The following is a 17,655-nucleotide window of genomic DNA, read 5'->3' as shown; positions in this document are numbered from 1 at the left end:
TAACTGATGATGGTCGAAGTAGAGAGGATATAAAATATAGACTGTCAATGGCAAGGAAAGCGTTTCTGAAGAAGAAAAATTTGTTAACATCGAGTGTAGATTTAAATGTTAGAAGTCGTTTCTGAAAGTATTTGTATGGAGTGTAGCCATGTATGGAAGTGAAACGTGGACGATAAATAGTTTAGACAAGAAGAGAATAGAAGCTTCCGAAATGTAGTGCTACAGAAGAATGCTGAAGATTAGATGGGTAGATCACATAACTAATGAGGAGGTATTGAATAGAATTGGAGAGAAGAGGAGCTTGTGGCACAACTTGACTAGAAGAAGGGATCGGTTGGTAGGACATGTTCTGAGACATCAAGGGATCACCAATTTAGTTCAAATGGCTCTGAGCACTATGGGATTCAACATCTTAGGTCATAAGTCCCCTAGAACTTAGAACTACTTAAACCTAACTAACCTAAGGATATCACACACACCCATGCCCGAGGCAGGATTCGAACCTGCGACCGTAGCAGTCCCGCGGTTCCGGACTGCAGCGCCAGTAGTATTGGAGGGCAGCGTGGAGGGTAAAAATCGAAGATGGAGACCAAGAGATGCATACACTAAGTAGATTCAGAAGGATGTAGGCTGCAGTAGGTACTGGGAGATGAAGAAGCTTGCACAGGATAGAGTAGCATGCAGAGCTGCATCAAACCAGTCTCAGGAGTGAAGACCAGACACAAAACAACAACAATAACAAAGAGAGATGGAAATCTAATAGTCAAGAGGGACTGGAATGCAACTGTAGGCGCAGGAGTAGAAGAAAAGGTTACAGGAGAATATCGGCTTGATTATGGGTAATTAGAGAGGAGGAAGGTTAATTGATGTCGGCAATAAATTTCAGCTCGTTATAGCTAATACTTTGTTCACAAATCACAAAGGAGGAAATACACTTGCAAAGGTCCAGGAAATACGGTGAGGTTTCAGTTAGATTACATCATGGTCAGTCAAAGACTCTCAAACCAGATATTAGATTGAAAGGCGTACCCAGGAGCAGATATACACTCAGGTCACAGTTTAGCAATGATGAAAAGTAGGCTGAATTTTAAGAATCGTCAGCAAGAATCAGTGCACAAAGATGTGGGACGTCGAAGTACTAGGTAATGATGTTTCTGAAGCAATAGATATTGCGATAAGGAATAGCTCATTAGGCAGTTCAGTTGAAGAGGAATGAACATCTCTAAGAAGAGCATACACAGAAATTGGGAAGAAAACCTCAGGTACAAGGAACGTAACTGCGCAGAAATCATAAGTAACAGAAGAAGTACTTCAGTTGATAGATGAAAGGAGGAAGTACAAAATGTCCAGGAAAATTCAAGAACACAGAAATACAATCACTTAGGATTGAAATAAACGGGAAGTGCATGGAAACTAAGGCGAAATGGCTGCATGAAAAATGTGAAGAAATCGAGAGAGAAATGGTGGTTGGAAGGACTGTCTCAGCATACAGTAAAGTGAGAACAACCTTCGGTGAAAGTAAAAGCAAGGGCGATAAAATTAAGAGTGCTAAGGGTATTCTACTGTTAAATGCAGAGGAGGGATTAGATAGGTGGAAAGAGTACAATGAGGGCATCTATGATGGGAAGGACTTATGTCATAGAAGAAGAAACAGGAGTCGATAGGGAAGAGGTAGAGGATGAGTATTAGAATCAGAATTTAAAGGAGCTTTGGAAGACTTAAAATCAAACAAAGCGGAAAGGACAGACAATATTCCATCAGAATTTCTAAAATCTTTGAGGAAGTGGCAACAAGACGACTATTCACGTTTGTGTGCAGAAATATGAGACTGGCGATATACCATCTGACTTTCGGGAAAACATCAACCACACAATTCAAAAGATTGCAAACGCTGACAACAGCGAGAATTATCGCTCAATCGGCTTAACAGCTCATGCATCCAAGTTGCTGACAAGGGTAATATACAGAAGAGGAACTGAACTAAAACTAAACTCCGTCCGAGCAGGCCTTGAAGGCCCCATGGTACCGACCGGTAGCCGTGTCATCATCAGCCCATAGGCGTCACTGGATGTGGATATGGATGGGCATTTGGTCAGCACACCTCTCTCCCGGCCGTATGTCAGTTTCCGATACAGGAGCCGCTACTTCTCAATAAATAGTTCCTTCGTTTGCCTCGCAAGGGCTAAGAACAACCCGCCTGCCAACAGCGCTCGGCTGATCGGATGGTCACCGATCCAAGTGCTAGCCCAGCCCGATAGCGCTTAACTTCGGTGATCTGACAGGAACCTGTGTTACCACTGCGGCAAGGACGTTGGCAGATATACAGAAGATTGGATAAGAAAACTGAGATTGTGTTAGATAACGAACAGTTTCGCTTTAGGAAAGGTAAAGGCACCAGAGAGACAATTCTGACACTGTGGTTGACAAACGGAAGCAAGACAAAAGGACAATCAAGACAAGTTCATAGGATTTGTCGACTTGGAAAAAGCGTTCGACAACGTCAAATAGCGCAAGATGTTCGAAATTCTGAGACAAATGGGGACACACTACAGGGAAAGACAGATAACATATAGTACATACAAGCGCCAAGAGGGAACAGTAAGAGTGGAAGACCAAGAAGGAACTGCTTGGATTAAAAAGGGTGTAAGTCAGGGATGTGGTCTTTCGCCCCTACTGTTCAAACTACACATCGAAGGAGCAATGATGGAAATAAAAGAAAGGTTCAAGAGTGAAATTAAAATTCAAGGTGAAAGGATATCAATGATAAGATTCGCTGATAACATTGCTGTCCTCAGTGAAAGCGAAGAAGAATTACAGGATTTGCCGAATTGAACTGTCTAATGAGTACAGAATATGGATTGAGAGTGAATCGAAGAAAGACGAAAAATGAGAACAGCGAGGAACTTTATTAACATTAGAACTGATGATCACGAAGCAGATGAAGTTGAGGAATTCTTCTAGCTAGGCAATAAAATAACTCATGACGAATGGACAAGGATGACATCAAAAGCAGATTAGTACTGGCAAAAAACGGATTCCTGACCAAAAGAACTCTGCTAGTATCAAACATAGGACTTAATTTGAGGAAGAAATTTCTGGGAATGTACGTTTGGAGCACGACATTGTATGATAGTGAAACATGGACGGTGAGAAAACCGGAAAAGAAAAAAAAATTGAAGCATTTGTGATGTGATGCTACAGATGAATGTTGAAAATTAGGTGGGCTGATAAAATGAGCAATGAGGAGGTTCCGCGAAGACTCGGCGAGGAAAAGAATATGTGGAAGACACTGATAAGGACAAGGGACAGGATGATAGGACATCTGTTAAGACATCAGGGAATGACTTCCATCGTACTAGAGGGAGCAGTAGAGGGAAAACAACTGTAGAGGAAGACAGAGATTGAAATTCGTCCAGCAAATAATTGAGGACATTGTTTACAAGTGTCACTCCGAGATGTAGATGTTGGCACAGAAAATGAATACGTGGCTGGCCGCATCAAACCAGTCAGAAGACTGATGACTATAAAGAAAAAAGTGTTTCTTGGGTCTGTTTGAGATATATATTACATAATTAGATCTCTGCTACATTCGTTAAAAATACAAAAGATAAAAACACACTTGTGGTCCTGGCAGGACTCTCCTTTGTGTACTACGTTACATATTATGATGGATTTTTTTTTTGTTATCTTTTACAATATGAATGTCACTAATTTTCCTTTTTGCTGCCGAAAGGAATCAATTTATGTAATGTGGACAGAATATTATAGGTTAATATGGAATTGTAGCACCAGCTGGTGGAGAAAGGTTTAACGGAATCGATTTTCATATGTTCTGCAGTTTATCGGGTTTGACGATAAAACAATAACGCTTATTTAACTTCAATGTACTTTCAGACATCCAGAGAACCTCATCTGAGTAACCTTCTACACTACTGTGTTGAGAAATTAAGAAAAAACTATAGTCTTCCCAAAAGACCCCAGCCTCGTAAACAATGTTGACGACTTAGACTCGGTATATTATGTGTTAATATTGCTACTTTCTGAACTAGGTACTTGAGTCTTCCTCAAACACGCCATAAAGCATCAACAATTAACTAGTACAGTAATCTTGAATTCATGTTTCGTGCATGAATCTTCAATTTATTTTAACAGAAGTACTTTTAAACCATGACATGAGGCTTGTAAAATGGTTAAGCAGAGAGATGATAGGCCAACATGGAATCGGAGCACCACTTGGAGGAGAAAGCTGGTGCGTCGCGTCCTCGCAGCCATCCTCCCCCAAATAACGGCCGTCCCTAAAAGGCAGGACTGCGTTAACCCCGGCAGCTGTCGGTGGCGCGGTGAAACTGCCGGCGAGCCGGGTTAGTATCTCAGTCTCATCACGTCCGTCATTGGAGAGGAAGCTGCCGTACGTTTCTACAGTTCCAGAGAGATCGTATTTCACTGTATAATCAGCTATTTATGAGCCACGAACGTCAGCGAAGATGGCGTGCCACAGAATCTCATTTGCATCGAGAGGAAGAAGTCTTTGGATTGGATTGGTAAGTTAGACACAGCGGTTCCAATAATAGTATTCAAAGTTAAGTGTCGTATGCCTCTTTGAAAGTAATCAGGTATTAGCCTGTGGCCAAAATATGGAAACGCTATAGAGAACACGAACAAAACACAGATAACAGGGAAATATTTTGACACATGTTGAAAACAGAGTTCTCTGATATTCATAATAGCTTACGTTTTTCCAATTCGGTCTTCATACCTCTGATTGGGGTAATCTAGAACTTTTCGTTGTAAACACTAGCTTTATTTTGAAAACGAAATCGTTCGAGCCTGGTTTGTGCTTATTTGTGCGATTTTAGATCTTCAGAATTTGGGATTTTCTTCAAATAGCTACAAACTCTGAAACTTTTTCCGTGAATTGCTCGGTAAGTTTTGCCGTCTGGTTTTGTGAAGAACTTCTGAATTCCATTGACATCGTAAGTAGGTTGGAAATCTTCTGGAGTTTCACACATTATTTCCCGTTTATGATGCCCCACATGTACACTGGAATTTTCTTATTATTTTTAATAACTTTTTAAATCCTTATTGGTCCTCAGAGGAACAAGCTTGAAAAAAAAAATTGGAATTTAATGTCTCGTCAAGAGTGAGGAAATATGGGCAAAAAGACTAATTCCAATTGACTAAAATGAGGAAGGGAATCGAATTTGGTTTTGATGAAAAACTCATTCTGGTTTCTCCTACAGTGACTTACGGAAATCACGAAAATCATATCAGGAATCTGTACTTTCATTTGAAACTAGCTTCATTGGGATGCAAACCTATTGTCTTAACTACTTTGTTGCATCACTAACAATCCTTTAAAAAAATCAGTTCTCAAATAAGATATCTGTGGATAGTTCCTTAAAATTACATGTTGCGAAAGTTGTTTCGGCTACGCTGCAGAAATTGCTCTGGGAATGCTTTACACATCTTCAATACAGTTCCGACTCTACCCATCAAATTTCCATATTTGTGGAGTCCTGAAGCAAGACATTTGTAACGGTCGATTTGCTTCGGACGTAAACACCTGAGTCCAGTGATGTTTCTGTAGGTAACCGCAAACATTTTTTATGAAGGTACTGACCCTCTTGTCTCACAATGGGATAAATTGATTAATAGTTAAGGTATTACTTTCAAAATAATAAAAAGTTTACTTACTTGTTTCCATCTGACTCCTTTTCATTCGAATGCGGCCTTATTTCTCCTGAAACCACTCGTTACGACCATTAGGAGACATTACAAGGAGCATATCGTCCACTTTTTAGAAGGTAAAAGCGTTTATAGGGACGTCGTCATACATGTGCGTGTTGAAAGTTGTGTTTGGTATGTTCTAGATTTGACTCGAGGAGCATAAGTGCAATGCTCGTTACAAAACAATCAGTGTTCGTACGAGACGAGCGATTACAATGCTCGATCTTTTCTCTGGATTCTTAATATAACTGATCATGAGTCTGGTCACTGTACACAAAGAAAACACCTCCACAGTGAGAGTAACATCTTGGATGCAGCGCAGATTATGTTTGTCACTTATCGAGTCGTAGAACAGCCAGGGATCTTGAAATCTAAATCAATACTGAGATTAACAGCTGGTTATTTACTTTACTGGCTGACGTAGGGGACAGTAAAATTAATAGTGTGCAAAGTTCTTTAAAAAATGGTTCAAATGGCTCTGAGCACTATGGGACTTAACATCTGAGGTCATCAGTCCCCTACAACTTAGAACTACTTAAACCTAACTAACCTAAGGACATCACACACATCCATGCCCGAGGCAGGATTCGAACCTGCGACCGTAGCGGTCGCGCGGTTCCAGACTGAAGCGCCACTGCGGCCGGCGTTCTTTAAAACTCAAATCAAATTACAAAATGACCCTAACACTGTGGGGAGGTACCAAAAAATGAGGAAGACTGTATGGAGAAAGCGCAGCAAGATCTGTTATTCGGTGCAGCTCACGAAAGTTAACGACGCAACTAGAGGCCGCAAATTTTAGCCAAATTAAGCAACACATATTACGTGGCAAAGTAAGCAAGTAATGACCTGTTCAGAAAGCAGATCACGTTAACGAAATTTGCGACACATACATTTCTCGAAATCAGCTAGCTTGATCAAGTCAGCACCAGACTGCAGCTGGCTCCTTCTCAACGAAGGCTCGAAGACGAATGTCCTGAATCTAAATTCATAGCACCCCTCTATCTACTTAAAAAAAACTCTACATGCAGGGGACGACTCAATGCTGTTGTCAGTGTGACTGTCTAGAATATCGTTCATTTCATGAAAAAAAAAAAGAAACAGAAGAATGCAGCAGAAACTTCCCACTCTTGGTGTAAAAATTACACATTAAAGAACATGAAGTTGGGACAGGCCTGTAGCAGGGTTCCCTCGACTGGTCGGACCCTTCAAGGCAAGTGCGGTGGCGGAGTGACTCAGTTTGATTGGCTACCCAAAATTTTAGAGCGAAAGCAACCTTCATTCTCACATAGGCTGGGTTGTACTACGAGACTCGGCCTTTGATTTTCGTGCAGAAAAGGCAAAAATATCAGTGAGGAGGTGTGCTCTCCTAATGAGATTTACTGGCTGCTTTCTGTTGATATCAGGACCCTGAGACCACCCCACAGTGAAAAACGCAAAGCGTTTGTCCCAAGCGCATAGGTCCAGTACTCACAAAATAATGACTATGAAATAGTGGCAGGGGATGAAATAATATTACCTAGTGATATGTGGGTAGAGTGATCTTATTCATTCTACAGATTTGAAATATTATGTGGATGGAATCCTTTGCTAGATGCAAAGAAAAAAAATCTGATGTCGATTTTTTTCACTGTCGACAATTTACCGTTAGTAAATGGTTCAAATGGCTCTGAGTACTATGAGACTTAACTGCTGAGGTCATCAGTCCCCTAGGACTTAGAACTACTCAAACCTAACTAACCTAAGGACATCACACAGACCCATGCCCGAGGCAGGATTCGAACCTGCGACCGTAGCGGTCGCGCGGTTCCTACTGTACCGCCTAGAACCGCTCGGCCATCCCGGCCGGCTACCTTTAGTAGCATTGTGATTTTTTGAATGCAGCGAGTATGATAATAACATCGTCTGCCACCATAGCTGAGTGATCAGTGTCGCTGACTGCCATGAGAGGGACACAGATTCGATAGCCGGTATTTCCTTGGTGGGAGGACTGGAAAAGAGTCCGCTCAGTCTCGTGATGCCGATTGAGGATCTATTTGGTAGAGTAATAGATGCACCAGGTCTGCTTAGCCAACAACGGCTAGAAGTGCGGTGTGGTGAGCCCCCCTCTCCACGTTGCATCCACATGACGCCATTGACAAGAGGAAGAGATGGTGGTCGGTCGGTCCCAGTTGGTCTGTCTGCGTTCCGAACGTCGGTGCTTGTGACAGTGAAACTCGCAGACAACACGTAAAATCCAGTTGTAGCCGACGGGCACATCAACGCCTCATCTATATCCTTTAAACACGTTTCAAAATTTTGTCCATGTTATTAATTCTGTAAACATTTCACCATTTGGTAACTGTGAAGTGCTGGAACAGTGAACATCTTACTTTCACCACAAAAATGAATAGTAAAAACAACCATAGATTAGAAGTTGTTCACCAGCTAGACGTCGTTCTGTATTACAAGCAATTCTTTGTGATGACGACTTGATTTCAGGGAAAGAAAAGACCTGCAGAATGCTGTTCATGAATGGAATAAAATATGTTACGACTCTTATTTTAGCACCATGACGTGTCAATCACTCCAAAAAACTTGGGTCTGATGTAATATGTGGTTATGACAGATATACAAGATAATACTTGTGAAGTGAATAAGGTTAGCAATAACCTCACAAGATAAAGTAACAGTCACGCCTTTGGAAAGCCGTAAATGTTGCACCAATCGGTGGCTATAGCTGGATGTTACACAAGTGAAGAAATTTCTGGACTTCCTCGCTGAATCGTGCCCACAAAAAAGACTAGAGCACAGTTCGCGATGTTAGCGTGATGCTAGCGGGTGCCTAATTGGAAGTCAGGTGGGATAATTTGCAGTTCAGTCAGCCGATGTCTGAAAGATAAAGCTGTCAAACATACAAGAGTTAAGTTTTATAAGACTGATGTTCTGCCGATGCTATTTTTTAGAATTTAAGCACGGGCAATAAACAAGAAGTCTGAAATGCATATCCAGAATAGGAAGACGGGGCTTATAAGATGTATGAAGGGATGAAAAAGAGCAGACACTGTCAGATGTTAAATACATAGTGTAAAACAAAAATTAGGTTAAAATAAAAGTAAGTGGGCTGAACATCTTCAAAGAATAGATTGTAAAAGATTACCAGTCAATAAAGACCACTTTTTTCTTCTCATTTCACTCTATTAAGTGGGTAGAGTCAGGGGGGAGTGGTAGTATTGTAGTAGCAAAATGGGACTGTTCTCAAACGGTGCAGAGTTTTCTACAAATTTGTTGTAGGTTATTATTGAAACAGAAGATACTGACATAGTGATGATGATTTGCAAGGCGAAATAAGTGCCGTTGATATGGTGGATACTGATGTCAGGGCTTGTGTAGACCGACTAGGAAAATTGTTTGGAATTTATCTGTGAGTGAGCAGGTGGATGGAAGAATTGGATGATGAAATCACAAACAGGAAAGTGGAAGTAACATATAGGAGGCAGTTGATTTTCGAATGCGACAGGGAAAAGGGGTGGGGAGTATGTCGGAACAAGTCATTTGTCAAATAAGCATTGGATGCGTTAGGGTAATGGGACACGATTCGATTGAGTTGAGAATGGAATTGGGACGCTACGGATAAGACGGTGTGAGTGGGATTAAGCAAGGGTATCTAGGCGGGAGAAAAGTGAGATGAAAGTCATTGTGGGAGAATGTAGCATTTGCGTCCAGGTGAAACACGGAACGTACAGGCAGTATGATTTGCAGAGGGATGAGGGGTCGCTGAAAAGCGTGGTGGGTTTAGGACTTAGGGAGTTGTCTGGTGACAAGGTGCGTCGATGAGGCATATGTGGACAGCCATTTCACGTGGGAGGAGACAGTGATTATAGACTGCAGTAAAGGCCAGTGATGGACTGGACGGAAGCTAGAGAATGGTACCGTGGCAGCGGCCACAGAGGAACAGTGCAGCAGAGGCAAGTACCGGCAAGACAGTGATCGCTTCGAACACTGAACGGCGAGCCTAGAGGCGTACTGTGGAAATGTTGTTGTTGGCTGGCTGCCGACGAGAGTTATGTGGGTCGGCCTCTGCACTCGCCAGTCAGGAGGTACGATCGTTAATGTGAAGCACGTGGAACGGCTCTCTCTGCCAGTCGGTGTTTAACATTTTCATATGGGACAATGATACTAGGGTGTCCCAGCTGGAATGACGCGGCGACCGTAGAAAACATCAACGGTAAAATACGTATGTACATTTGTAGAAGCAGTTGACATACACAGGATGTGATGTTCAAGTATTTTATATTACTAATACTCAAATCTGTCAATAAAAGGGGTCCAATTTTTACAAGTTCAGTACACTTGTTTTTGCGTATCGTTCAGGGAATGCTGAGCACTGTCTTACTAAGCTCCTACCTTTATTACAACACCGTAACTGCAGACACGCTCCGTTTAGGCATGTTTTCTTAAGCTTCCTTAACACGACTCATCTGCAACATCTCAGTCGGCGAGGCAGCACCATCACTTCTATTACTGTGGCGCCTGTTTCTTAGCCAGTCGATAATTCTCGAGCCCCGTACCGTCACGTCCAGCGCAGCCGAGCCCCGACTGGTGAGCATCCTCGGCGGCGGCCAGAGGAAGGCGCCGAGTGGTGCAGATAGCATCTTGAGGTAAATCGTAAACACGTACGCCGGTAGGAGGCGCGGCGCGTGAGACTCCGGGGTCGGAAATTCCAGCGAGCGGTGAGCCTACGCAGTGTAGGCATAAAGGCGCCGACCAGCCTGGCAGGGAGGGATCGGGGCGTATGGGGCGCGACCACGCTCCGCCGCAGCGACTGCCACTACCAGATACGAGGGCCGACGCCTTTCGTCTGTGCCCGCCGCTTTCTTTTCATTGCCTGCAAGTACCAACAATTACAGGGAAACTCACCTACTGTCCTAAATGAGCAAACGAAAATTTTAAGTAAACTGCGTTGTATGTAAACACGCCGGACAAAGTGTAGTGGTCCGAGGCAGGCGTAATGGTAGTACCGTGTGACACCACCGATCCTAGTCTTGATAATGACCTCAAGAAGAAAGTCTGCAAGATACTTCAGGTATTTTGTATCCATCTAAAGCTACTCATTGACGAGTAGATACCGTGGAGCTAGCAAGCTACAACGATAATGAATTATACGTTCCACTCAATGTTCCGAATAGTCCCATGTTTATTCTATGACATTAAAACGATCTAGCTCGCCAGTATAACTGACCTCTATTATTATTTTAGTTTATCTTACAATAAGAAGATCATGAAATATTTCTTTTATAGGTTGCAGTAATACTCCGAGAGTATCAGCTATAAATCCGTTGCAGTTGAGGGAAATGGTTATCTAAGTTAAATAATACCTCTAAGTTTTTCGTTGAAACATTAACAAAGACTGCGTGTAATATTTTTCCTTTTAATCATGTCTGAATCAAGTTAGTTTCTTTTTTAAGAAAAAACGCACTGATTTCTTTTAATAACTTCAATTATGTCTTGACCACACTTTTATTTTTCATCGGTCTTACGCGTTTCCACTTCCCCTCATTTCCAAAGGCATTGCTGTGTCAGTCATACAAAAACATAAGACACATCGTATCAACATTCTCGAGCACGAGACAAGTGCAAACTTGTCACTGAGGCAAACTTGTTACTGAGTAGCTTCGGCTTGTGCCGCTGCTCAAATGGCTCTGAGCACTAAGGGACTTAACATCTAAGGTCATCAGTCCCCTAGAACTTAGAACTACTTAAACCTAACCAACCTAAGGACATAACACACATCCATGCCCGAGGCAGGATTCGAACCTGCGACCGTAGCGGATGCGCGATTCCAGACTGAAGCGCCGAGAACCGCTCGTCCACAGCGGCCGGCCTGTGCCGCTGCACTTCAGATATTTTTACTATAAAGAATCGGATTTCGGAAGCAAATAAACTACACGCGGGTTCTCCTGATAAGTAGATTCAAATAACGGCTATTAAGAATGAAAATTTGCTAACGGCGTTACGCAAACCACACTTGCTTCCACTAGTACCATTACAGTGGCCACATAAAACTTTAATGTTTCGGAATAGTAAGGAATGTTGTCCTCGACGGCGAGTGCTCATCAGAGACAAGGGTATCGTCAGGAGTGCCCCAGATAAGTGTGACAAGACCATTTTTTTTTTCTACACTGAAGCGCCAAAGAAACTGGTATAGGCATGCATATTCAAATACTGAGATATGTAAACAGGCAGAATACGGCGCTGCGGTCGGCAACGCGTATAAAAGACAAGTGTCTGGCGCAGTTGTTAGATCACGCCCGGGTTCCCGGGTTCGATTCCCGGCGGGGTCAGGGATTTTCTCTGCCTCGTGATGACTGGGTGTTGTGTGATGTCCTTAGGTTAGTTAGGTTTAAGTAGTTCTAAGTTCTAGGGGACTGATGACCATAGATGTTAAGTCCCATAGTGTTCAGAGCCATTTTTAGTTGTTAGATCGGTTACTGCTGCTAAAATGGCAGATTATCAAGATTTAAGTGAGTTTGAACGCGATGTTACAGTCGGCGCACGAGCGATGGGACACAGCATCTCCGAGGTAGCGATGAAGTGGGAATTTTCCCGTACCATTCACGAGTGTACCGTGAATATCAGCAATCCTGTAAAACATCAAAACTCCGACATCACTGCGGCCAGAAAATGGTCCTACAAGAACGGGACCAACGACGACTGAAGAGAGTCGTTCAACGTGACAGAAATGCAACCTTTCCGCAAATTGCTGCAGATTTTAATGCTGAGCCATCAACAAGTATCAGCGTGCGAATCATTGAAGGAAATATCATCGATATGGGCTTTCGGAGCCCAAGGCCTACTCGTGTACCCCGGATGACTGCACGACACAAAGCTTTACGCCTCTCCTGGGCGCGTCAACGCCGACATTGGACTGTTGACGACTGGAAACATGTTGCCTGGTCGGACGAGTCTCTTTTCAAATTGTATCGAGCGGATGGACGTGTACAGGTACGGAGACAACCACATGAATCCATGGAACCTGCATGTCAGGAGGAGACTGTTCAAGCTGGTGGAGGCTCTGTAATGATGTGGGGCGCGTGCAGTTGGAGTAATATGGGACCCTTCATACTTCTAGATACGACTGCGACAGGTGACACGTACGTAAGCATCCTGTCTGATCACATGCATTCATTCATATCCATATCCTTTACGCGTTCCGACGGACTTGGGCAATTCCAGCAGGATAATGCGACACCTCACACGTCTAGAATTGTTTCTGGGTGGCTCCAGGAACACTCTCCTGAGTTTAAACACCTCCGCTGCGCACCAAACTCCCCAGACATGAACATTATTGAGCATGTCTGGGATGCCTTGAAATGTGCTGTTCAGAGGAGATCTCTATCCCCTCGTACTCTTTACGGATTTATGGACAGTCCTGCACTATTTCAGATATTAGTCGAGTCCATGCCTCGTAGTGTTGCGGCACTTCTGCATGCTCGCGGAGGCCCTACAGTATATTAGGCAGATGTACCGGTTTCTTTGGCTCTTCAGTGTATATACGTAAATAATGTGGCGGACAGGGTGAGCAGCAATCTGCGGCTGTTTGCTTCTGGTGCTGTGGTGTACGGAAAGTTGTCGAAGTTGAGTGACTGTAGCAGAACTAAGATGACTTAGATAAAATTTCGAATTGATTTCATGAATGACACCTTGCTCTAAATGTAGGGAAATATAACTTAATGCAGATGATTAGCACAAACAAAGCCGCACTGTTCGGATACAGCATTAGTAGTGTCCAGCTTGACACAGTCACGTCGATTAAGTATCTAAGCATATCATACAAAACAATAGAAATCGAACGAGCATCCAAGGATTGTCGCAGGGAAGGCGACTGGTCGACTTCGGCTTGTTGGGAGAATTTTAGAAAAGTGTGGTTCATGTTTAAAGAACACCACTTACAGGACACAAGCGCGACCCACTGTTAAGTGTTTGGGATCCGCACCAAGTCGGATTGAAGGAAGATATCGAAGCAGTTCATGGCGGGCTGCTATATTTGATACCGGTAGGTTCGAAGGATACGCAAGTATTACAGAGATGCTTGGAAGTCCAATAGGAATCTGTGGAGGGATGGCGATCTACTTTTCGAGAAACACTATTGAGAAAATTTGGAGAATTAGTATTTGAAGCTGAATACAAAACGATGCTGCTGCTACCAGCGCACATTTCGCTTAAAGACCACGAACAAGATCAGAGAAATTATGGCTCGTACAGAGGGATGCAGATAGTCGTTTTTCGTTCACTGTATTTGCGGGTGGAACAAGAAAGGAAATGACCAATAGTGGTGCAGGTTACACTCCACCGCGCGCATACAGTGGCTTGCGGAGTGGGGTAGATGTAGTCGTAGAGCACTAGCTCGCGGAAGGCAAAGGTGCATAGCTCGTTTTATTCTAACAGGAAGTTTTATTTGTAATATTGGAAGACGGTAGTGTTCCAATGTTCTTACTTATCATGAAGATGAAAGGGCAATATTCATCAGCGAAAATACTGAAGTAAACATCCTGGTTCTCGTTCACTGTGAGGAGAGAACTCACGCCATGGTACGAAAGAAGCCCCCAAACTTCACAGAGCCGTCTATGGCCGGAATTACAACCTCTGTTGCGGGTTCCAAGCTTCATTGGCCCATCGCTGGACTTGACGTATTACAGCTCGTCCGACTACTGTACTCGCCTACATTCAACAACTGTGTAGTTTCTGTTTGGTCCATTGAAGAGATGCGGCTTCACATGCCGCTGTGAGTGATGTCCATTAGATCCAAATTCATTTGGAAAAGGAGTGAGATGGACTTGCACTCACCGAAAGCAGCAATTCCTGTCGGATTTGAAACCAATTGCGATTTTCAAGGCATGAAAATCGTCTCCGTTTCCTGTTGGTTAGGATTTGTTCACAACTTTTGTTCTTACGCCACTTATCACTGTTGCGAGTGGTACGCCAATCTTTGAAGACACATTGCACAGTCCACGATGATAGACTGACAGACTGGGAAACTTCATGGAAATGCTCGAACAGTCTGTCATGTCTCCACGTCGATTCGTTTTACTGCGCTGATTTCATACATCCGGCTGGCACTGAAACGCCCTGCTAAACCCGCAGAACAGGAAAGGTATTTGGAATTGTGGTAAGGGGCCAAAATGAGCGGCTATTAGTTACAATCGAACACATATAACTTTATTTATTTGACCAAACATTACAATACAAATTTTTGAACTTAGTTATCGGCTGAATACGCCACACTATCTTATGCCTTAAGGGCACAACTACTTTAATTTAAAAAGAAAACAGCTAAAAGCCATTAACTCAAAATTCAGACGCCAAAAAGAATACTTAGAAGGCAGAAGGCCTCACGTTAAGTAAGTTCTATAATTTGGCTGAAGGCCAAAAAATCTAACACTTGAAAAGCAACAACCTGAATTTGAAGACGGCTGAAGGCCGATGATTTAAGATTCAAGGTAAAATTAAATAAAAAAACACAAGGCAAAATGCTTTATTTTCAATTAGGCTGAAGGCCCCAAACAGTCTGCTGTTCGAAGGACGAGGATCCTTAATTTAAAAACGGTTGAAGGCCCCATGACTTAAAACTCAAGATAAAATAAATTTAAACAACAAAGCCTTATCTTAAATTAGGCTGAAGGCCCCAAACAATCTAACATCTGACAAGCAAGAAACTTTTAATTTTAAAACGGTTGAAGGCCCATGACTCAAAACACAACTAAAATAATGTTTAGTAGGCAGAAGGCCCAAGGCTTTATCTTTAAACAATATTTTAATCAAGCTGAAGGCCCAAACAATCTAAAACTTGAAAAGCAAGGAACTTTAATTTTAAAGCGGCTGAAGGCCCATGACTTAAAACACCACTAAAAACAATTCAACTTTAATTCTGAACCATCGGTTATGAGCCATACAAATACACACAACATAAAATAAGAAAAGGTAGTGCAGCTAACGTCGCTCAGAAGTTTCGGGGGTCGGCCAGCACTTGAAATACTAACGTTCACTTAGGTGAGACGGGCAGTCCATCCAACCATTCTCGATTCGACGACAACCCAACCAACAGACAGTCAACGGACCCACCGACAAGATAACTTGCGCTCCACTCGATCAGCACACAACCGGGAGTTCAATGCAAACGTAAAAGGCACGGACTCCCACAACCAAGCATACATTAAACTTTCGAACTACACACCATGTTGGACAGCGACAACACGGTGAGGAAAGGACACTGCCCAAATTTACGTCAACGGCCTGGGCAGGTAACCGGAACGTTAGCAGCCACAAGGCAGAAAATTCCGCTGGTACACTTCAATTGCAAATAACTAAATACAGTTAGACTCCACCAGACGGTGGCTTAACCTTCTCCAGCCGGCCGGAGTGGCCGAGCGGTTCTAGGCGCTACATCCTCGAACCGCGCGACCGCTACGGTCGCAGGTTCGAATCCTGCCTCGGCCATGGATGTGTGTGAAGTCCTTAGGTTAGTTAGGTTTAAGCAGTTCTAATTTATAGGGGACTGATGACCTCAGTAGTTAAGTCCCGTAGTGCTCAGAGCCTTCGCCAACTCGAACACACACGTTGTTGCTCGTGGGAATGTCCCAACAGCCAACAACGAGAACCAAACGGCACAGTGTGAACAGTTTTGACTTGCTGGTAAATTACATCCAAACTCAACTTTCCTGTCCAGGGTTGGCGAGCCACGGCCCTCGTAGCAATGGGAACAGCCCCACACACTCCGACACTGCGTAGAGACCGCCAGCGGGCCCGGCCAAACCACGCCCCACGGAGATTTCCTCGCTGCTCCACCCCAACCGACTGACTGCCCGCACACAGCACAGCCAGAAACTATGAGCACCAGACCGAAGATAGTACAAGGTGCGCATATCGATACCACCGCTGCTGCCTCTCACGGAGAGAGCGAACAACAGCATAATCGCAATAACCACGGGAAACCAAACACAGAATAGGAACCAAGGTTTAAACCAACGCATACATGAGCCCAATACGGCTCAGGCACATATGCACAACTTCACAGCCATGACGTACTCCTTCAGTGAAGGGTAAGATCATTGTCTGATGGCACTTCTACACCGTGTACAGCTCTCTAAAGCGATTCATTCTCGATTAGATCGCGCGGAGCTACGAAATTACGGGGTGCTGAATGATACGTTTCACCCATTCCTCCAAATAGACCCAGACTTATTCTGTGGCATTAAGATAGATTTATTTAGAGGGCTACTCAAGGTGCGATAGTGCTCTTTTTGCATTCTATACATTTACTTCATTATTTAACATTAATGAACGGCTTTAAAATCTATAACCTGTATGTGCAAACATCAACTTATATCTGCAAGCGAAGATGTCTTATAAATAGGCGAAACGCGTCTGGGTTTACAAGTGAAACGTGAAACCTAATGTGCAGCATGCAATTGGTTTTTTTGTTTTAAACTACTAGTATTTTAAACTATTGCTGTTTTAAACTACTTCTGTTTATATACTTAAGTAATTAATACAAAGAACGGTTACATCACAAAAATTTCAATGAAGTGCTTCGTCTAAGCGAAGTAGGTTGGTTGCAGAAAGTAGGAAAAGTTTCTGTCGGGAACCGAGAGAAAGAGGGTAGGAAACCTTGAAACACTGTAATTTATCGGGGCTTAGCCGACAGCGCTGTGGTTGTCATCGTACGTGAGCTTCGCGCTTTCTATTCCTGTTGTCCACGAGTAGCTTCCTGTTCCGGCCACAGACGGTTGCCGCAAGCGTCGAAGTGCTCACTGGTCAGCTGTCTCGTGGCATCCGTGTCTCAACTCGTGATAGCCGTCATCTGGGCGAAAGGCTGCTGTCCGCTGCTACTCTAGAATTCCTTCCTCCCAGATTCAACCAGTAAGCAACTTGAATACATAATGGAATTGTAGC

The sequence above is a fragment of the Schistocerca piceifrons genome, chromosome 2, assembly GCF_021461385.2.
Source record: "Schistocerca piceifrons isolate TAMUIC-IGC-003096 chromosome 2, iqSchPice1.1, whole genome shotgun sequence".
Classification (NCBI taxonomy): Eukaryota; Metazoa; Arthropoda; class Insecta; order Orthoptera; family Acrididae; genus Schistocerca; species Schistocerca piceifrons.
This window is presented reverse-complemented; position numbering follows the sequence as displayed.